The sequence below is a fragment of the Phodopus roborovskii genome, unplaced genomic scaffold, assembly GCF_943737965.1.
Source record: "Phodopus roborovskii unplaced genomic scaffold, PHOROB, whole genome shotgun sequence".
NCBI classification, from domain to species: domain Eukaryota; kingdom Metazoa; phylum Chordata; class Mammalia; order Rodentia; family Cricetidae; genus Phodopus; species Phodopus roborovskii.
Genome location: NW_026126618.1, coordinates 2,197,679 through 2,219,004, shown reverse-complemented (window position 1 = coordinate 2,219,004; position 21,326 = coordinate 2,197,679). Strand labels below are relative to the sequence as shown.

General features: G+C 39.0%; 1 protein-coding gene and 1 non-coding gene across 2 annotated transcripts in view; both read right to left on the bottom strand.

Moving 5' to 3' along the window:
• The window catches only part of Anks1b (ankyrin repeat and sterile alpha motif domain containing 1B), an 878,091-nt gene that overhangs the window by 459,009 nt on the left and 397,756 nt on the right, over window positions 1-21,326 (bottom strand). The gene's annotated exons all lie outside the window — the stretch shown is intronic.
• LOC127237949 (U6 spliceosomal RNA) lies at window positions 4,497-4,603 on the bottom strand. Its single transcript, XR_007835891.1, has one exon. It is a non-coding gene; the product is annotated as a U6 spliceosomal RNA (small nuclear RNA).

The window sequence follows — 21,326 nt, the reverse complement described above, 5'->3', positions numbered from 1 at the left end:
GAGAAACCCTGTCTTGAAAAACCAAAAAAAAAAAAAAAAAAAAAAAAAAAAAAAGTGAGGAAGGAGTGTGTTTCAGGTTAGAGTTACTTCTAATAGATTTTGTAAAGGGCATGAGCCAAGAACTCATTAAAAACCTTCCACAACTATTACAAAGATAAACAGCAGAAAACTCGAGGACAAAGAAAAATTACAGGTATTTTCAAAACAATACTTGATTTAGTGATGATTAGCCATAGTTCTGGCAGAGACAATTAGACAATTAAATATTGTTTGATTGTGCATGTTGAAAGTAAGAACTGAGAAAATCTATTTATTGAATCTCATCCATTACTCAAATGCATGACTGGGACCTCAGAAAGCTCGTTCAACACAAATATAAAGCCCAAGGACTATGTTGAGACCTCATCACCACACAAGCAGAATATTATCCACTGTGGTTTCCCTCTTGCTCAGAATTTTTGTCAAACTCCTTCAGCCCACCAAATTTGGATGGGCACCAGCTGTTTGTTAGGGACTGTGCTTGGTGATGGGCATAAGAAATGAATAACAACAATTCCCAAAACTTCAAAGAAGACACAGCATTTTTCATTTCTATATCTGGAAGGGAATTGAAAAGTCACACATCATGATAACGATGGTTTGTCTCTCCATTTCTGCCTTTGTTTTCTGTGGTTTTACAGTGGTCTTCGTTCAGTATTTAAGCCTTGAGGTCACAGTGGGTTTCGATTTCCCCTCGCTTAGCCCAGTGACTCATAGGCCACAGCTAAAGATCTAGTATTCTATTATTAGCTTCTTCAAACCTGATTATTCTAAGAAACACCTTCTACCAGCAACATGGTAATCATGTTTAAATATAACTCTTCCCAATCAATCTAAATTTCCTTATTTTTAACCAAGTTTCCTTTTGTTTAGATGTGACCATTTGTTTCTTTTAACTTAACCCATCTTTTATTTTGGCTTTTCAAGACAGGGTTTCTCTGTGGGTTTGGAGACTAACCTGGAACTAGCTCTGTAGACCAGGCTGGATTTGAATTGCCTGTCTCTGCTTCCCAAGTGCTGGGATTAAAGGTATCTGCCACCAACGCCCAGGGGTTAACCCATATTTTAATGATCCTAGTTGACTTTAACATGTAAGATGAGTGTGTGTGTGTGTGTGTGTGTGTGTGTGTGTGTGTGTCTGTGTGTGTCTGTCGAAAGCACATACTTTTGATTGAATATCACTGATTCCCAGTTGGGATTCTCTTTTTTTTTTTCACCAAACCCTGTCTGCATTTTCCAGGTTTTCTAGAGCTACAGTTGTCAGGATTAGAGCTGCTGCTCAAGGGGATAGCGACACCCAATTCATGGCTGTCTAACTACAGCAGTGAGGGTGATTGCATGCTTTGTACATACCAAGTACAGGGCAACACACATACTTGTATTGATATCTGCATTTAACAAAAAGTCTCAGGTAGGGTAAGTATTTGGCCCAGTTGTATCATTAAGCAAAGGAACAAGGGTCATGCATCAGCCTCACCTGTCTGATCATAGCCTATGCATTCAGCCTCCACATTAATATGAAACTCATTTTCCAGTCTTTCAGTAAGTCAGGGCAATAGGGCTGTAATTGTTCATTTTCTGTCTTCACATGTATTTCTGATTTAAAAACTAGCCATTCATAGAAGACATCTGCTTCTGTAGAGTTGGAAATACAAGCCTATAGCTGACTTCTCAGTGACTTTTGCAATTTTGACCATAGGTTATTCATTCGATTTTTTTTATATGTATTGAAGAATGGGAAAGAGCTTTTTAAGTTAATAATAAGACACAATGTCAATATGATGTGAATATAGGCTTGATTTTCACAGCAAATCTTTGTTTAAATTACTTTCTCTTTCTCTTTTTTCTCCTTCCAATCTGTAATCAAAATGAACATTAGTGTAAATAGGATCACTCTAAAATTTTTTTTTGGTATTAGACTTTTATTATACTCCTTGTAGGACTAACTTTTTCTTCAGTTATTTTTTTGTCATTAACTATATAATCATAACGATCAAGTGCCTAACTTGCATGGTAAATAGTTATCCGTTTTCCAAAGAACTTGTTCTGATGACAGAATTTAGAACAAATCTAGTGCATGCCCATACTCAAGAAAAAGATAATCAATTAACACGCTTTTTGAAAATAAGTAATTTTTAAAACCTCAGCATTTTCTACATTTTGGTGAAGCAATTGAACTTTATTTTTGGTATTAGCTGTTGATACCCTGCCTAAATAGCTTCAGGGATGAGTGTTTGCTTTATTGATTTCCTGTCTTTCCCAGAAAGGACAATGAGTTGTTTGCACCTATTGCTGTTCCCATCTACGGTGGGCAAATCGCAGTTTCTTCAGTCTGCTTATTGAATTTGCCTTCATGGTCAATACAGATGGCTGCAATCAAATCAATTCTGGGACAAGCTGCACTCAGTACTGGATCCATCTGAATGGATCAGCCCTAGGATGACAGAATCTATGTAACTGCCAGATACTTATTATGATTTATAAAATGAAAATGCTTTAATTAATTTACTACGAGGGAAAAAGCTACATTCAAAGTGCTAAAATGAAAAAAAAAAAAAAAACTGAGGCCATTAAAATCCCTAAAGAATTAGGTCTGAGGGAAAGAGTCATAAATGATGCCCAAATGACTTCATGCAGACCTACAGATCCAGCTAATGAATGGTTGCTAAATAGGACAAATGCAGCTCATTATCCTTTTAATGGCATGGATTATAGATAATTATAGGTAAACTATCACTGCAATCTGAAATGTGATGTACATGACACTTTGGGCCTTTTGTTATCTCACACAATAACACTGAATATCCTCCAAGTTCAGATTTGCAAGTGAATAAAAGAACGGACCTAAGCCCAGTGCGATGAACCCAATGGCGCACCTACAATAATAATTTTGCTTTGTTTACATATTTACAAATCACTTTCCTAATAAAAGGAAGCTAGAGAAAAGTAAAAAACGCTCATGTCCACCTGTTCTGCAGAACTGAAGCAAGCATACAGAATGAAGTTGGTGTAAGGGACAGAAGGTGAGTACACACTTCCTTTGCTTATTCCTTCCACGCTTGACCCTTGATCAGGTTTGGTGCACGAAGGCAAAAGTTTAGAAAAGGAGCTTGGCTGTCCAAATTTTAGACAGTAATGTGACATGGATGTAAAGACTGGAAAAATAAAATACAAGTGCTCCTTGATGATGAGATAATTTCATTAGGTCTCCCCAGAGGCACAGAATTAATAAGACACACATATAAAAGGACATTGTGGATATTGTGCTACCTGATTCGGGAGGTTTAAAGGCCCACGACATGCCAATGGCAAGCTGAGGCGACAAGAAAACAGGCAGTGCAATTTAGTTTGAGTTGCAGAAGGCAACTTTGGTTTCTATTATCAGGTCTGATGTCCAAGGGCAGAGTAGATGGACTTATAGTTGAAAAGAGAGCAAATTAGTCTGCCCTCTTTTTTTTTTTTTTCATTTTTTTCTGGATCTGCAATAAAATGTATGATATCTAGTCCATTAGTAAGAGCAGATATTTGCTTAACCTACTACTGATCAAATGGTAATCTCTTACTGAAACACTCAGACATACACCTAAAAACAATAGTTTACTAATTATCCAGTCATCTAATAGCCTAGTCAAGTTGACACATAAAATGAACTACCATGCCAGCCCCAAAACTCCAGGAAAAACTGTGCCCCCCCCAGTGCATGAATTATCCCCCAGACAGTAAGAAAATACTAAACTAGAATTATGCACTCATGTGTATACCTCTTAGCATATGGAAATGAGTCATGAGAAATCCTAAAATTGAGGGAACTTTCAAAAGCATATGCATTGCAGGTAAATAGGTAATACATTTACTTTACTCACTCACTGGTCATTAAAAATAAAACAAAGCATTGGGTATTGGGTATACACTGTAAGCCAGGAATTGAGGGAATTGCAAAGACCCGTTTTTTTCCTTTGTAGAGTTTAAAACCAGTCAGGGAACAAGACAAATTTGTGAGGAGGGAATGAATACACCCCCCACCACACACACACACACACACACACGCACACACACACACACAGTATAACCATAAAAACCAGCAAGCGATGCTAAAATTGATATAAAAACAACCACAGATATTTGATAACCTAGATGGAAGCTTCAAGGTATATTATAATAAAGGGGGTATGCCGGCGGTAAAACATCAGAGACCACATTGCATTTTCAAATGCGGAAAAGGTGAGACCTGTCCAAGTGGACCAGAGAGAGCAGGGAGAGCTGGGTGGGAGCAGGTGCAGGGAGACACAGAGAATGAGCATGGAGAATGCACTAGCTCCTACCACTGTAGCAAACTTGGCCCAAACTTGGCCTTGTTGTCTGAATGACAAAAGACTTGCTTGACATGCAAAGGGGATTTTGTCAGTTTAAACACACTCACACACACACACACACACACACACACACACACACACACACACACCACATAATGCTTCATGAGTTTGTATGTCAAGCCTGTGCAGGGCCATGCTAATCTTTTTCTATACCGTTCCAATATTAGTATATGAGCTGCTGTAATGAGCTCATATAGTCACATGCTCTCTTATCAATACCCCATGGTTTATCCTCTTCACCATGACAAGCATTATTTAACTTTATTGTTTATGTACTATATGCCAGGTCTCACCAGGCATCCCTTGCTGTCCTGGAACTCACTATGTAGACCAGGCTGCTCTGGAACCCACAGAGGTCTGCCTTGCTCTGCTCCTAAGTGAGGATTAAGTGTCCCATCATACCCAGCAGATTTTACCAATGATTTTTATCAACAGTAAGTGTCTTTCCCCATTGAAAGTATGAAGCTATTTACTCAAATGTGCTTTATATATTTTCCTTCCTGGAACCTCTCATGCACTACATAAGAGGCCATATCATTTGCCTTTCAACGAGACATCCTTATCATTTCATTTTACTTAGCTCTTAATGCCAAGAGGGCTCAATTAAAGTAAATTACTTTTCAGAGTTGAAAGACTGGTTCCCTTTGAAAATATTCTTCAGAGGTCAATAGTGGTCACTGGCTTAAGAATTTGGGGCCAGGAACTAATGAGGATTGATAAGACAGTGTTTTAGTGATATGCTAGGCATATGAATTGCTGCACTCACATCAAAGAAAACAATATCCTGGAAGAATCTTCATACTTCCTTTCATTTGACAGCCATTTTAGATTCATCCATTAAACAAACAAGAAGAGCCCCATTGCTAAGGAGCTTGAAGGAGAAGACTTGGCAATGCCTCTGAGCCTTTTCTTATGTTACTCCAAGTTTAAAATCGTGAGTACAAATGTATCTAGGTTTTACTTACTTTTCTCATAACCTTATGAATAAAACACATTCTATATAATCCAAGGCACACTCAAAGTAGAGACTTCATTAAACGATAATTATGGTATCTATTTGGGGGCTGGAGAGAAGGCACAGTGGTTAAGAGCATTTGCTGTTCTTGCATAGGACCCGCACTCAGTTTGCAGAGGCCCCGTACTCAGTTTGCAGAGGCCCCACACTCACATCCAGTAGCTCATAACCACGTATGATTCCAGTTCCAGGGGATCCAGCACCCTCTCTGAGCCTCCATGGATACCAGGCACACATGTGATACACATACATATATATGCAGGTACTCACACATAGACATAAAATAAAGGCAAATATACTTTTAGAAAAGGTCACATTTCATAGACTTAATATATAATACCATGGAAGTTCCAGATAGCTACTTATCATATTCTCTTGTCTAACTGGGTTCAAATGCCAGCTTTTGGGAAATGTTCAAAAAGGTCACCTCATTAAGGAAATACATAGACTTAGAATGATCTCATATGGATGAAAGTTACATGATACTTGTAAGTGGCAATAAACTGTGGAGTTTCTGTTTGTTTGTTTTTTGTAAGTTGGGAGTAATTTTTAAAATCACATTTACATGATGGAAGGTATATATACTGTTGGATGCCACAGGGCCTAAAAGTCTGAAGTTATAAAACCCATCATAGGTGACATGTGGGCTTAGTCATGGTCATCTTGTTGATTTCATATTTCCTTTTCAAGGAGGAGAACAAATTCTGGATATTTTCTTAGTCAACTTCTCATTTTAGGCTTTAGTGACCCATCAATCAATATAGGATCTACTTTCTATCTCTATTTGAAAACAAAACAAAACAAACTGTGTGCCAACCCTATGCCAAGCCTTTGGCTTTCAACAGTGAAACACACCCTGTAGCTGTGTACGTTATAACTACGCAATAACACATTTTCAGATCAATAACACAAAGCTGTTATGTAAAAAATAAAGCAAAGCAGGCTGAGGGAGGGACTATTTTAATGGAAGGTCATAAAAGGCCTTCTGAAGCAGCTGGGGCTTCCACTCTCCTTGAATTACTGTCCACACTTTCAATGTAGAACATGTAAGTACTTCCCATGCAGTACCAACTCTCGGTTCATCCATCTTCTGCTTATTTCTACTAGGTTTTGCCTCTCAGAGAGTGAGTTATGAGGGGGCTGATAATGCTATTTCTGTTGACAGCTTTACAAAGAGGTTTGGTTGAAAAGAAGTCTAACAATAACGGATAAAAAAGGATATTCTTGGATTCTAATGACAGACCTTTTTTCTGTGGCACTTTGGGCTCACATCTGCAGATAACTAAGAAAGACTTGGTTTTCTGATTGATTTCAGTTTTTCATAGGTCCTGGGAATATATTTGATGTTTATCATTTGGAATAGATGATATATTTTTGTGGCCATTTCAGTTTGTTCACTTCTGAATCTGCTAGGTAGATATCTTGAATCTATAGTAATCTACTCACAGTTTGATATTCCATTAAACTAATAAGAAGATTAATGTACTCAAGGTATATGTTGCATATTTTCTACTGATGATAGTTTAATTAACATTAAATTAGTTCCTCAACTCTTTGACTTATTTAACAGACTATTGCTAAATTGATGACAAAAAAATGGAAAATTTAAGGTTCAATGTCACGTTTGTCTTATGGTGGTGTTGAACTCTATGGGACAAAGACCTAATTCTGAAGGAAGTAGTTATAGGAACAAAGAAAAGCATTCAATATTTCTAAAGAGAAAGAGAAAAAACAGAGACTCAGAACAATTGACAATAAAGACACACGGCATTGTACATCATCAAAACTCATGGGTAGTTAAATGGAATTCTATGCCTGCTATCAGGAGTCAAATTTCCTTGAGGACTCCTCCCTACACATCCTAGTCATGTAATCTTAAGTGGTCAAGGGATGTTTCTAGAAATCCAATTTTGGATCGGACCATAAGTTATACTTCCTAAGAGTATAATATGCTGGGGAGCTCCCTTGCACTGTAGAGGATTTAGACTCCAAAAAGAGAGAATTCACACCTAGGCCAGTGAACTTCTTTCATGAAAGACCATAAGACTAATACAATGTCTTCTTGTTGAATTGAAGTCTATCTCTACTTCCAGTTCTGTAACAGAAACTGAATCACACCTTGAGGGGCTCCTTTCCTATATCATTTTGACTGCACACATATATTTCAATGTGTGCTGGATCTGTAATTTAATTTTTTTGGGGGGGCATAATGGGAGAAAGCCAGGAAGAAAAGGAGGCCCTTAGCCTTGTTTTCTGATCCACAATTTCCTTGAGTTCTTCCCTAGAACAGCTATTGAGGGAGTTGTAGATGAAAAGGCTTTTTAACTCCTATTCTGATGTTGAGTGTGTATGGATCATTCAGTAGACTCACAAGAAGGGCGGAGCAACTGTGAAGACAGCATTAAGGGACTCCTGGGTCTCTAGATATAATGTTATCAAACATTGTTACATCTTCATTTTTATCCAAAAGAAAATCCTTGTCATTACTGACAAGCCGGCTACTTAGAAAATGGCTTCTAATGGCTTCTTGGATGGATGTTTTGACCAGCCCTTATAGCAATATTCCACACAAACATTTACAAATTGAACAATTCATAAAACTATCTGTAGCCTTCTATGAATTTTAATAGGCTGAAAGTTTCTTCTGATAGCTTTGTTGACCCAGGGTTTCTGGATCACGCAGGCCTTCACCTACTGGATGCTATCTCGCGAAAGACATTTAAAAATGCTTACATAATTATCACCTACTCAGGTAGAAGGACACTACTCCTGGTGATCTGGTCACTGTACTCTCAGTGCAGTATAATTTTATAGACATTTAACACCTGATTGCAAACGAGGTCAATCAAACCTCTTAGCTCATTTTCCCATGACTAACATTCAAGGCAAAGTATGCAATGATCTGCTCTTATACAACTGATTATTTTTTATCCTCAAGGCAGGATTTTATATTTTTCTACAGTAAATTTCATCCTAATGGTACTTTTTTCCCCTGTTCAGCCTCTGAAGAGAATTCTGCACCAGGACTTTTTCATCCATCATATAAGCAGTTATTCCTTCCAGATTTGCAACACATACAGGTTTGGAGAGCATGCTGTAATGCTGGACTCTGCTTTCTGACCTTTGTAGCTCTTTCCTGGGGAAGGCTCTTTCCTACAGGGGAATTATAGGCCTAAGAGTTGAAAATAGCTCAGCAACAAAGCAGTCCTGCTGCCTGTCTCTCAAACCTACCTCCTGACAACCAGTTATCAAACAAACAGTTAAATGAACAAATCTTAAATGAGACTTGTTCAACCATGTCTATACATAGAGACATCTGTTTTTACATTAATTCTTTAAAAACCACCATCAACTTTAAGAACACATTAAATATACCTACCGAGAGGCAAATTAGTGCGGTCACTATATAGCTTCATCAACATATTGTAGATATATTTGAACAACCCTATGTGCTACTCTGTAGTCTGTTTCTCCTGTATGTGGATGTGTGGATACATAGGCCAGGCATCAATGTCAAGTGTCTTCTTCACTCACTTTTCACCTTATTTTTGAAGACAAAGTCTCTCACTGAACCTTAAAGTCATTGATTTGGCCAGACTCACTGGCCAGCAAGCCCCAAGGGTCTTCTTGTTTCTGTTCCCAACATGCGGGACTCACATGGCTATCTGATTTTTTTCATGTGGGTGATAAAGATGGAACTCAACTCTGCATGCTTCTAACAGCTGAGTAGTATTCTGTTGTGCAAATGTACTACATCTTCTTTATCCATTCTTCAGCTGAGGGGCATCTAGGTTGTTCCAGGTTCTAGTTATTATGAGTAAAGTACTTGAAGGCAAATGGAGGGAACTAGGAAAAAAATCATCCTGAGTGAAGGAACCAAGAACCCAGAAAGACAAACATGGTATGTATTTACTTATAAGTGTAAAGTAAAGGATAATCATGCTATAGTCCACAGACCCAGAGAGCCTAGGTAACAGGGAGGACCCATGGGGGGGCACATGGATCTCCCCAGGAAGGGAAAATTGATCACCGTGGGTGAGGGGTGATGGGAACTTGAGGGACCTGGTTGGGGGTTGGATACTGAAAGAGATGATTGGAAAGGGAGGGCATTTTGGGATCAGATGGAAACCTGGTTCAAGGAAACTCCCAGGAACCTACATGGATGGTCCCAGCTAAGATTCCTAGCAATAGTGTACATGTAGCCTGAACTGGTCATCTCATCAGATTGGTGACTACCCCAATTGTCATCAGAGAGCTTTCATCCAGTAATTGATGGAACATACAGAGACCCACAGTCAAACACTGAGCTCAGAGAATCCTGCTGACAGGAGGGAAAAAGAATTATAGGACCCAGAGGGGTCAAGGACATCACAATGACTCACAGAATCAACTAACCTGGTTCACAGGAACTCAGAGTTTGAATCAACAACCAGGGTCCCTGCATGAGACCCACCTAGGCCCTTATGAGTGATAGTTATGTAGCTTGGCCTACTTGTGGGACCTCTGACAATGGCAGTCAGAACTGTCCCTAGTGCTTTGGCTGGCTGTTAGGAATCTATTCCTTATCCTGGATTGCCTTGCCCAGCCTAAAAACAAGGGGAGGTGCTTAGTCTTTCTGCAACTTGATAAGTCATGCTTTGTTGATACCCATGGGAGGCCCTATCCCTTTCTGAAAAGAAACAGAGGAGGGGTGGATGAGGGTGTGTGCAGGAGGTGGGTGAGGAAATGGGAGGAGAGGAGGAAGGGAAAACTGCAGTTGGGATGTAGAATGAATTAAATTTTAAAAGAAAGAAAAAATCTGCATGCTTGTGGGGCAAACACTACAGGTTGAGCCATCTCTCCAGAACTTATCTTTCCCTATCTCTAAAACTGTGATATCTTTCTATGGATTAGACTTGGGAAGAGGCATGAACATACTTAAAATATTTTATCGAGTAGGATCTGGTATATAAGTATTCACTGTTAAGTTTCCATTTCAGTGAGAACTCACTTAAAAGTTCCCCTTTTCATGTCATATTCATTTTGTTTCCCTCTGCATAATTCTACCGTAGCCTAGTTGTTAATACTTTCAAAGTAAGAATTCATATGTACCAAAGCCAGCCTTTCCATATTTTCACAATCATTTTGGTCCCTTATCCTCTTAGTGTATGCTTATAAAATTCCATGAAAAACTCTTGAAATATTATATGGTCTTTTGTGTTCCAACTAGAAGCTAAATGACATCTTTCTGATGCCCAGCCATTCCATTTTAGTTATGGTATGTGATTTTATTTACTCACATCTTTGTTCATAATTGTTTTTGTTCTACTTATGCCTGGATAACTTTACAGGGACATAGCTATTATAAGAAAGGATCACACAGATTTGTGAATGTGCATGTAACATTTATACATACAATATATATTCTGCATCTGAACTATGCATTCCACATAGATATAAAGTGTATCAGGATGCTATTGATGTCTAGTAACTCTGAATGAATGCCTTGATAGTTTATCTTTGCATCTCCTATGGGTATAAACCTCCAGGTGATATGTAATTCAGTATGTGTCTTCTTTTCAACCACTGTGCCTCATATTTCTTCCCCTTACTGTTTTGCATTAGCCAAGATCCTATTATTCTTTGAATATAAGTAATGATCTAGATTTGCCATGTTCCAAATAGATAAACATCCATTTAAAGACAACTCCATTTGTAATTTGCTAATGTGATTTACTTCTTAATGTTAGAGCACTGAGTTTTACCAACTGCATTTTAAGCACATCATGATTTTATGCAATTTTCCCTCTAACGTGTCAACACTAAGGGTTCCCACATGTTGAAACATTCATTCATGCCTATGAATACAACTCATTTTTATGACTCCAAGAGTTCTGATATAATAAGGTGAAAGTCCTGTTTGCTGCAAGACTTTCAAGGTGGAAATTACAAAACATGAGTCTTTCCATTAGAGATCAAGTGTTTGTATGGACGTACATGGTAGCCACACAAATTTCTATAAACATACACATATAGCCAGCTACACACAAAGACATACATAAATAATTTACCCAAATATACAAAGCAAAAACTGTAGATAAAGGTTATGTACTTTGTCTATTTTATTTCAGGCCAATCCCTGAAGTTCTCATTTGTGTTAACATTGAATTTTAATGACTAGTTCTACCTGACATATTATTATCAGCGTAACAGTAAGAACAACGTAAAAGAAGACTCTACAGACTTTTAAGTGAGTGTAAATAACATTGTGAACAACACCCTTTTTGGCCAATCACTATGATGTCCTCTTAGGAACATTGCTTCCAACCTCCAAAGCTCGTGTTCTCTTTAGTAATCACGAGCTTGGAGTGAAGTGGCAAAGAGAGGGAAAAAGAACATGCTATAAATGGTATTTGAAAATTTCTTATGTGAATCCACAGTGTTGCTAGGGAACATGGCTTCTTAGCATTTGGAAAGCTAAAAATCCAAGCCTCTTACCTCTTTTGGTCATAGAAATATATAACATGAACCTGATGTAAGAGCGTTGGAAAGAAATTGGCTTAAAATATTTGGACAACCACAACTTTCATCTTGTGTTCAACTGTTTCTTAAATAATTACATGTTCAATTCATGTTAATAAATAATGGGCTATACGATACTGTCTTTTGTTATTAGGATACCGTGTAAGTGAGATGTCAGGATAATGGCTAAGAGTTCAGTGGCTGTCGATTTTTGTATTACCAGTTTTATAGGAATATAGGGTGCTTAGATATGTGGCTGTTCCTATGAGATTAGGGTTTGCATTGGGAGGAGTCAAGTGGGTTGCTCTTCCTGGGATGGGTGTGATCCATCAGTTGATGGCCTGGATAGAACAAAATGGCTTCTCTCTGTCTATCAGGGTGGGGGCTTAACTGCCTTTCCATGAGGGCATTGAGTCTAGCTTTTGGATTCACACCAAAACATTAGAGGTTTATGGCTTTTAACTTCACTGACTATCTGGATCTTAGGCTTTCCGAGTCAGCCTGAGACCAAAGCATTTGCTATCCTGTGCTAGAGTCAACATTTAAAGTATAGATTTGTCACTTGTCCCTATGAGGTGCTTTGTGAGCTAATTCATGCATTAGGACTTCAATTTCCTCATCTTTAAAAGGGGGAAGACAATATTATCCACCCAAACGAGTTTTAGGCAAACTAAATGAATTGCTATATAGAAAATTCCTGACAGAATGCCTGGCCATCAAAGTGTTTAATACATTTTAGCTAACTAATATTGGAGTAATTGTGGATTTAGTCATTCTTATATTAGAGATTTGTATTTTTTAGAAAGCATTATGAAAAAATCTACATATTCTAGAGAAGGACAAGCCACTAAGAAACTCACAGCTTCCTCTAGCATTACCAGGGACCCTAGCAAGGTGAAAAATATGTGTACAAAAAGAAAGTAACAAAACAAATGCACTATCTAAGGGTGATTGTGCACACCTATAAAGTTAAAGAGGAATGGGCATCATTTAAGTGAGCACTGAATATGCATCCAAGAGTGTTTGTATCAAATTAACAACATACATATGAAGAGACAGTATAATTTCTTCTACTTCATAAAAATGCAGACTGCCAGGTAAGATTGATGCCATAGTTATCAATGTGAAAGTAAACACCACAAAAACTCAGAAACTGGGAAGGGAAGAACAACTCTGAATGCAAATTGAAACCACCAGGGGGACCTAGGTAGGTGGAATACAATTACTCAGCCTGGAAAGCACCCAGGATGCTAGCTAGATTAATAATATACCCACGGTTTATTGTTGTTGTTTAAGTGCCAGGCAGTTTTAAGTGGTCAAAAGTACTCAGAAACTTCTCATTAGATTTTTTATGATTAAAAAGGGTTTTGAAAGTACATACACTGTAATAGTCAAAACCGAACTGAGAGAGGGGCAGGACGAGGAGAGAAGAGCACTGTGTCCTCCATTGTTGTCCATATTTCATCTTTATATAGTCCGGAAAAGGCTTACATTGAAATACGATGATAGAAATGAATGATTTCCTCCTGATGGGTATGGAATTTCAGAGCGTTATTTTCCCCTCAAACTACACTATTCAAGTTGCCATTACATGAAAAGAATAAAAACGCCATGATAATGAGTTTCGTTGGAGAAATGTACTCGAAGCGTTTGCTGCAATGCAGAAATAGATTTTTGACAGTGGCACTGAAGTCAGTGTCTGCAACTGTTTTTACAGTATTTCAGGCTGGAGCTATCTGGGCCAAATGAGTCACTTCTTGAGCCGTGAACTCTGGCTCTCTTCTGTACCAGGGTCTATTTATTAGGCCAGCAGCCAGGAGTCTAGATCTTAAAAGATGTGATGTTCGATGTCAAGGCCAGGCACCTAGAGGACCACTGGGGTGTGGCACAGAGGACAACACTGCTCTTTCTCAATTTAGAACGGAAAATGCTCACTGTTGCTCCTCTGCTAGTCAGGGTGTTGAGTTCGGAACAAGAAGTCCTACCTCATGCCTACACAGAAAGAGGAGAGGTAAATATTTGCTTGTTCTAAGCTTTCTCTTTTTAGAGCATTCTGTTCTAAGCTACAGCAAGAAGAGTAAGTCTGTCTGATTATTTCTTGGCAGGTACAATTCCCAAATTATTTCATAGACCCAAGTTATATCAAACTTTCTCCCAGGGACCTTTTATCAGCACTGAGTGATCTAATTCGTCTAAGAGAGAAGAATGCATATCACCTTAATGAATAAAGGCTTTCTAAGATGGTCTTGGGTACCCATCATAGAATAGGTCTATGGTGTTTGCTTTATGTCTGAACCTACCCGAAAAGAATAACCCTGAAGTTTCTGCAAAGTATCTATACCCGTCTACTCATACCATCCTCTTCCTGGCTGTGAACTCTCTATGATGAGTTGTGTCAGATGATTTGGAGTGCTCTGAAGGGACCCAACTCCCAGCTCTTCCCTAGCCTTCCTCTCAGGTTGGATTGTACCTATTTTACATTATCCAGCAGAAAGAGAATATTTCTTCGACATTCAACTCAAGCGCCTGCTCATCTAAATGACCCTCATTATCTTCTAGACAGAGTTGTGAATTTCTTACATCGTGCTACATTTGAGTCTTTCCTATTTCTATTACAGCAGATGTGCTGCATCACAGTCCTTACTCACACTAGGCAGGGCTCCGTAAATGGAGACCACATAGCCTCTATGGGCACCTTAATCTTATGTGCCCATTGGTTTGCACTTAACCCTGTCATTTTAATATCTAGAGTTCAAATTAGTAGCCAGCAACTTTCGTTTGTTGAACTTTCTTCTCATGGTCTGCACAGAGCCCTGATGTTGTTTTTCTCATCTTTTACAGACTCAAGTCCAAGTCTGGTCTGAATGCTTCTCAAACGCATGAAGTATGTCAAGTAAGAGCTATTTATTATTTTCACAGTGGTTAAGCATATTACTCGCTTTGTATTTTAACTTTTTATTGACCGCAACCTGCCTCCTTTGTTGCATTTATAGTAACTAGGTTATTTCTTTCTGTCAGAATTAAAGTTTGAGGTTGGTTATTGAAATTGTGGGAACACATTCTCTTTAAGGTGTGAGTGTCATGGGATGAGAGAGAGGGGAACCTGAAGAACTGAAGAGAACAAGTTATTGACTATGTCTGCACAGAAAAAGCTGAAGCCAGAGCGTGAGAACCAGGTATCAGGGCTTAGAGGAACAAATATAACAATAAGAGACAAAGAGTTGTGCTATTCAGATAGCCATACTGTGTTGCTTTTAACTCCAAGCATAACCCTTTCCCCTCTTTGGGCCTTATTGACTTCATTTGTTAAGTGAGGAGACTGCACATACGTCTTCTGTGTGCCACTAATATCATGTTTTGCAATCTGTTCAGAGAATTTTGTTAGTATTTGCTTAATTAGAATGTTAAATTTGGTTTTTTTTCAACTTTGTTGTCACCATAAATGGTTGTAAATGACAATATCTGTATAACCACAGCTTTGAGGAACTAGTTACATAATTCTAAATGCACATTAGATTCATGGAATTTAAAGCTTTTAAAAGTGCCTCCCTATACGTATAACATACCTCATGGTTAGCTGAAGCTTAGTGCTGGCAATGACCTGTCTAAGCCCTTCATTTTCATCACTTCATATAAGCCCACATCATCCAGGGGCTTATACGAGTTTACACCCATTTCACAGATGGGAATTAGTGGCACAGGAGGTTAAGAATTTTGGCATGTTTGAACTGTCTCTAAGAGGCAGAGCTGGAATCCAAACCTAGCCAGGCTCTAACTACACATGTAAAAACGGGGTACTGAAAGGCACTGCTGCCCTTCATCCTCGGATTGTGCTTTTCTGTGGGTCACACAAGCCTACTTTGCTGAATATCTTCCTATCCAGTAAGTCAGCTTAGATGGTGATATTTTATTTTGTAGTCTTTTTACTGTCCTTCCATTACAATTACATAAAATTGCTCACTTACCCACAAATTTGGAAGTTACATTTCAGTGCACTCCAGGAAACTGTTTTATCTAACAGTCCTGTTGGGCATCATCCATTCTTGACTATTAAAGGAAATATAAAGTCACTACATTCAATGGAAACAGTGTGTCCTTAGAACTGTACAATTTATGAACTACTAACACTAAGGCATCCCTTCCTGCCTCCCTGATGCTGGCCATTCAGCTTCCAGATAAGAGATTCTAATAGGGTGAACAGATTACCCCATTATTGGAATTTCCATTCACTGCAATTATACCTAGTTTTCTTTAGAAAGTCAAATATATTATATATGAAGTAATTTCCCTTTCAACATACACGTACACACACACACACCAGATAACATTAAATTTTTGTGAAATAAATCTATTTGAACAGTAGAAGGCAATTTAGAAAATTGAAAATAAATACTGACTATAATCTCAGAGATCCATCATGGTTATTAACATTTTGCTATTATTTTTCATCCCAATGTCAGTGCTTATGTATCTGCTAGTATTTTACATATATAAGTTCAAAATTAGCTATGCAATTGTCATATGCTCATATTTTCTGTGTATAATAAGAATCTTCTTGGTATCACACACAGATTGAAATTTTAACTATGTTTCAGAAAACTAGAGATATCACAATGGTAAGAAATTTGTACTGACAAGAATAACACAGACCAAACTTGTGCCCCTTCCGAAAATGATAAGAACATTAATATAAAATGGTGTGAACTGATTTGTACATTAGAAGATGAGAAATCTCTGGGGAATAGTAAACAATCCAAGTTCAGTTTAATGACTAGAGAATTTTTTTTTGTAAAGTTGTAGTGAAGGAAGAAGGAATTTAGATAGAGTAGAATATCTGACTTGAGGAGTTAGACCAGACAGGCTGGGAAGATCAACATACATAGAGTATGGACAGATATGTAGTGTGGCAGATACAGATAAGATTCAAAGATATACATAAGCCAGTTTAGCGTCTTGTTACTTGTATTTAAACAAGTGTAATAAGCTCTTCATAGGGTTTATGACCTCTTCGTCCATGATTTTTGATGGAGTTTACAGTACTAGCCATGGATTCCTTCCTGTGGAATAGGCCTCAAATCCAATCAAAGAATGGTTGGTTATTCCTACATCACTCATGCCATTATTGTGCCAGTGACCACGTCTTGCCTGATAGGTTAGTATTCTAGTTTGTAGGGTTCACAGTTGAGTCTTTTTATTCCAGATACCTGTGTAATACTGTAAATGTCAGTCAGTAGCAGGGAGGTTTCCAGCTCAATCTCATCTTGATTTCTCTATATGCTGTAATGATAGTGGTGTTTTTGGCAATAGGGCCTTATCAATCAGTTCTCATGAATCCTAAGAGGAATGGTAAGCGCCTGTATTTCTGGAAGCTTCTCTTTGCAATGAACGATGGAGAGTGCAGACTCATCACCACACAGGGTACTTAGAATATGTGACAGTTGAGTTTTCACCCTTAAACAGAACATTTGTATTGCTCCTCCTAAGGTTCAGGGACTATCACAGATGAGGGGGGAAAAGAATTTAAGAGCCAGAAAAAGTTTTGGTCATGGCAATAACCATTGAAATCATTCTCTTAGAGTAGCTGTATCTGTCTGAAGTGGGCTTGTACAAGACATCGTTAGTCAATCACAGATCAGATCACAGGGAGACTCAGACTCACACCACACCCTGCTGAATTCTTAGCTATTGGTGGATTCTGGGAGAAAGGCAGTCACAGTCTTCACTTGTGTTAATATAGGTTCCTATAGGCTCCCACCATGTTCCAAAGGATAGCTTGAAACTCATTGGTCACACAGAAATCCTTGGTCTAACTCAGGGGATCACAAGATAAAGCAATACAACAGGGCCCTGAAAAAGGGACTTCTATGGATGGAGAGCTGGCAGAAATGGAAATTTCTAGTGTGTGAGATACATATGATATGGCAAGGGAATTCAATAAAAGTTAGGTCATAATTCCCCTTTCCAAAGATTCACAGAAAAGTCCTTAAGGATTCATTTGAACAATGATCATTATACACTTGATTCTAGGGAAGGAACCGCCTGGAAGAATGGATGGGAATTGATGGGTTGTGTGGTGTTCACATGGGCTAAGGAGCAGTGCTGTTCCTATCAGTCCAGCTGGAATTAGGGTGAACACACATAAGGACCTTGCCTCATTAATGGGAAATAACTCATTCCCCTTTGATGTTACCATTGCTATTGTCTGGCCTAACATAATTCAAAAACTAATAAGTTTCCAAGTAACTCAGCTGTGCTAAGGAAGAAAAGCTCAGCAATGTTTGTAGGGATACAGAAACACGTAGTATTGAGTAAGGTAAAAATGCACAATTTCTGACATTTGATCAGAAATTATCAGGTATGAGAACAAGCTGATAGCAGAGAGAATGAGGATAAAATAACCAGATAAACTGCTCAGAACTTACAAGTACTGGAAGTAGTGAATGGGGACATTAGAAAAAAAGAAAAGAAGAGAGAGAGAGGGAGAAACATAGGTTAGAAGTCTATTCTCAGCGGTACAATCAGAATGTCAAAAACAAAACAGCTCAAATCAAACTGACAGAACTCAAACCTCAGCCTAAGATGAAAAAAATACACTGAGTAGGAAAAAGAGCTAACTCAGTCAACAAAGAAGTCACTAGTAAACCAAACTGCCCTGTCCTGTTTATTTATCCAAAATCAAACCCAGGAGAACAAAAGAAAGATGCACAGAGTATCAGTGGTTTGTGGGACTTGAAGCAGCTGAACACATGAACTGAAGTCCCTAGAAAAGGCAGGAGAGAAGTCAGAAAGAAAATATGTGACCATCACAGAGGGAGCCATTATAGGATAGAAGAGAAAACTGACTCTAGAGAAATGTCCAGAGACCTACAAGGATGACCCAACTAACAATCTGAGCAAAGTGGAAAGGCTACCTTAAATGCCCTTTCCCGATAATGAGATTGATAACTAACTTATATGCCATCATAGAGCCCTCATCTAGTAGCTGATGGAAACAGAAGCAGACACTCACAGCTAAACACTGAGTCAAACTCCTGTAATCCAGTTGCAGAGAGGGAGGAGTGATAAGAAAAGAGGTCAAGGCCAGGCTGGAGAAACCCACAGAGACAGCTGACCTGAACAAGGGGGAGCTCATGGACCCCAGACTGATAGCTGGGAATCCAGCATTGGACTGACTCAGACCCCCTGTACATGAGTCTCAGTTAGAAGGCCTGGGCAGTCTAAGGGACCTCTGACAGTGGAACCAGGATGTATCCCTGGTGCACAAAAGGACTTTGGGAGCACATTCCCCATGGAGGGATATTCCCTTAGCCTAGAGGCAGGAGGGAGGGCCTAGACCCTACTTCAAAAGTCTTGACAGATTCTGATGATCCCTTTTCATGAGTGGGGAATGGGACGGGGGGGGGGGGTCAGCAGCATTGAAGGGAGGGAGGGGAAACTGGGATTGATTTGTAAAATAAGAAAAAATATATAAATATAAAAAAATGTGTAAATATGACTGAAGAGCTTCCAAACTTGAGGACAATTGTTATATTTTGTTTTAGTTGTATGCAGCAATCGAGTCCATTGCAGTTCAACAATTCCACATTTTAGATTGTTTTCTCTATTGAAGGTTGTAATCCCCGCCAATGACATTCTTCTGTGTTTGCCTATACCTGCATAGGAAAGATCGGATTGAAAAAGAGTGCATTTTTAATGGGTGCAGGTGTTCTGCAGATGGTAAAGATACATGTCCTCCACTGATATAGCTGGGTTTGAAAATTTGAAAAAATTATGTTTAGAAGTTTCCAGCATTTATACACAAAGCTGCTTGATGTGCCATGCTTCAAGGAACTCATCCAAATGGATGGCTCCTCTGAAATGAGTGTGATCTCTGAACTCAGTTAAAGCATGTGCCAGCCAATAACCAATGGGAAGGTGGAGCTAATTTTAATCCCATCAGCGCCAAGTGAATCAAACAGGTTTGTATTTGAAACGGTATGTCAGACATTAGATGTTTAGGGGCTCAGGTTATGTACAGTTTGGGAGAAGATTAAAAGCATATCAATTAACAGACATCGACAAGATCATTCTTAGATGTTTAAAAGCCATACATGGGTCCATTGAACACTGCTGGACAAAAAAATAAAAAAGCATCCATAGCCACTAACTTGCCGCTAGATGATGAAATTTTATACCTTAATTTTCATCAATATTAAATTACAATTAAGTGGAAACTAACAATCTGCATGCCAGTATCTGTATGTGTCTGTAAAATAATGTTATACTATTTTAGACATCAAAGTGCTCTTATAAGCACTTTCTGGATTGAATCTGACACCTCTGGATTTACTTAACTTTTCCAGGAAAGAGATAGAACTGTACTGTGGAGCTTGATATGACTGAAACAGCAAACTAGGAGCACTAAATGTCAAAAATGCCCCTTCATATGGCATCTCTAATTATAAATTGACACTACCAAAGCATTGACAGCTTCCATGATATTACCAGCATTCACAGGCTCCACAGCTGCAGCCAAATCTCCAGTATCTCGCCTACATTTGTTTTTCCTTTCTGACATTTGATCAGTCAACAGTGGGAACTCTGGTATTCTCCCCAGCCATCCTACAGCTCAAAATCCAGGCTGCTTCACATTGCCCTGAAAGGGGTGGGGAGAGCAGGGTGGCTTTCAGAGTGAAATCTGCATCTATCAATCACTCAGCAGCTGCTAAGGAACTGTCCTTTGCAGAGGTGAAGCTGAGCTGCTCACTGGGAAAAACGGATGCTGGTGGACATGAAAACAATTTGGGCAGCTGGAAAGGCTCCTGAAAACTGGAGAGACTGGATTTCCAGGGCTTGGACAGTGAAGCAGAGGTGGCTTCAATCTGTGAGAAGCAGACAGGAGAAGAGCTTCAGGTCGGTTTAAAAATGGAATCTGGGGAGCTCTTCCACAGAGAAAATCACACAGGCTGAATCATACCAGGGGAGGGATTGAGGGGGAAAGCCTGACTCTGGGGGCCTCATTTAAAGAGAAATAAAGACAGTAAAGACAACTCAGCCTCCAGCACAGCCTCAATTAAAGCTTGTGAGGACACATGCACAGTCTGGGGTGGGGGACCTCTGCAGAAACCAGCAACTAGTCCTGCCCTCCTATTGAGTTCTTTCTACTGTGGTGTCCCTCTCCGAACCTCCCCCCGTGAAATCTTCTCCCACAGAGGCCTCTGAAGAATCAGGACCACAGCATCTCTGAGGCGCTTATCAGAAATGCAGAATCATTGTTGCAGCTCGATGTTTGGAAGTGGCACCACTTTCCCTAGACATGTGTATGACTCTGGGGCACATTAAAGTTTGAGAAGCAGTGCGTGATAACATACGCAGTACTCTGTCAGAGAGAGAGAGAGAGAGAGAGAGAGAGAGAGAGA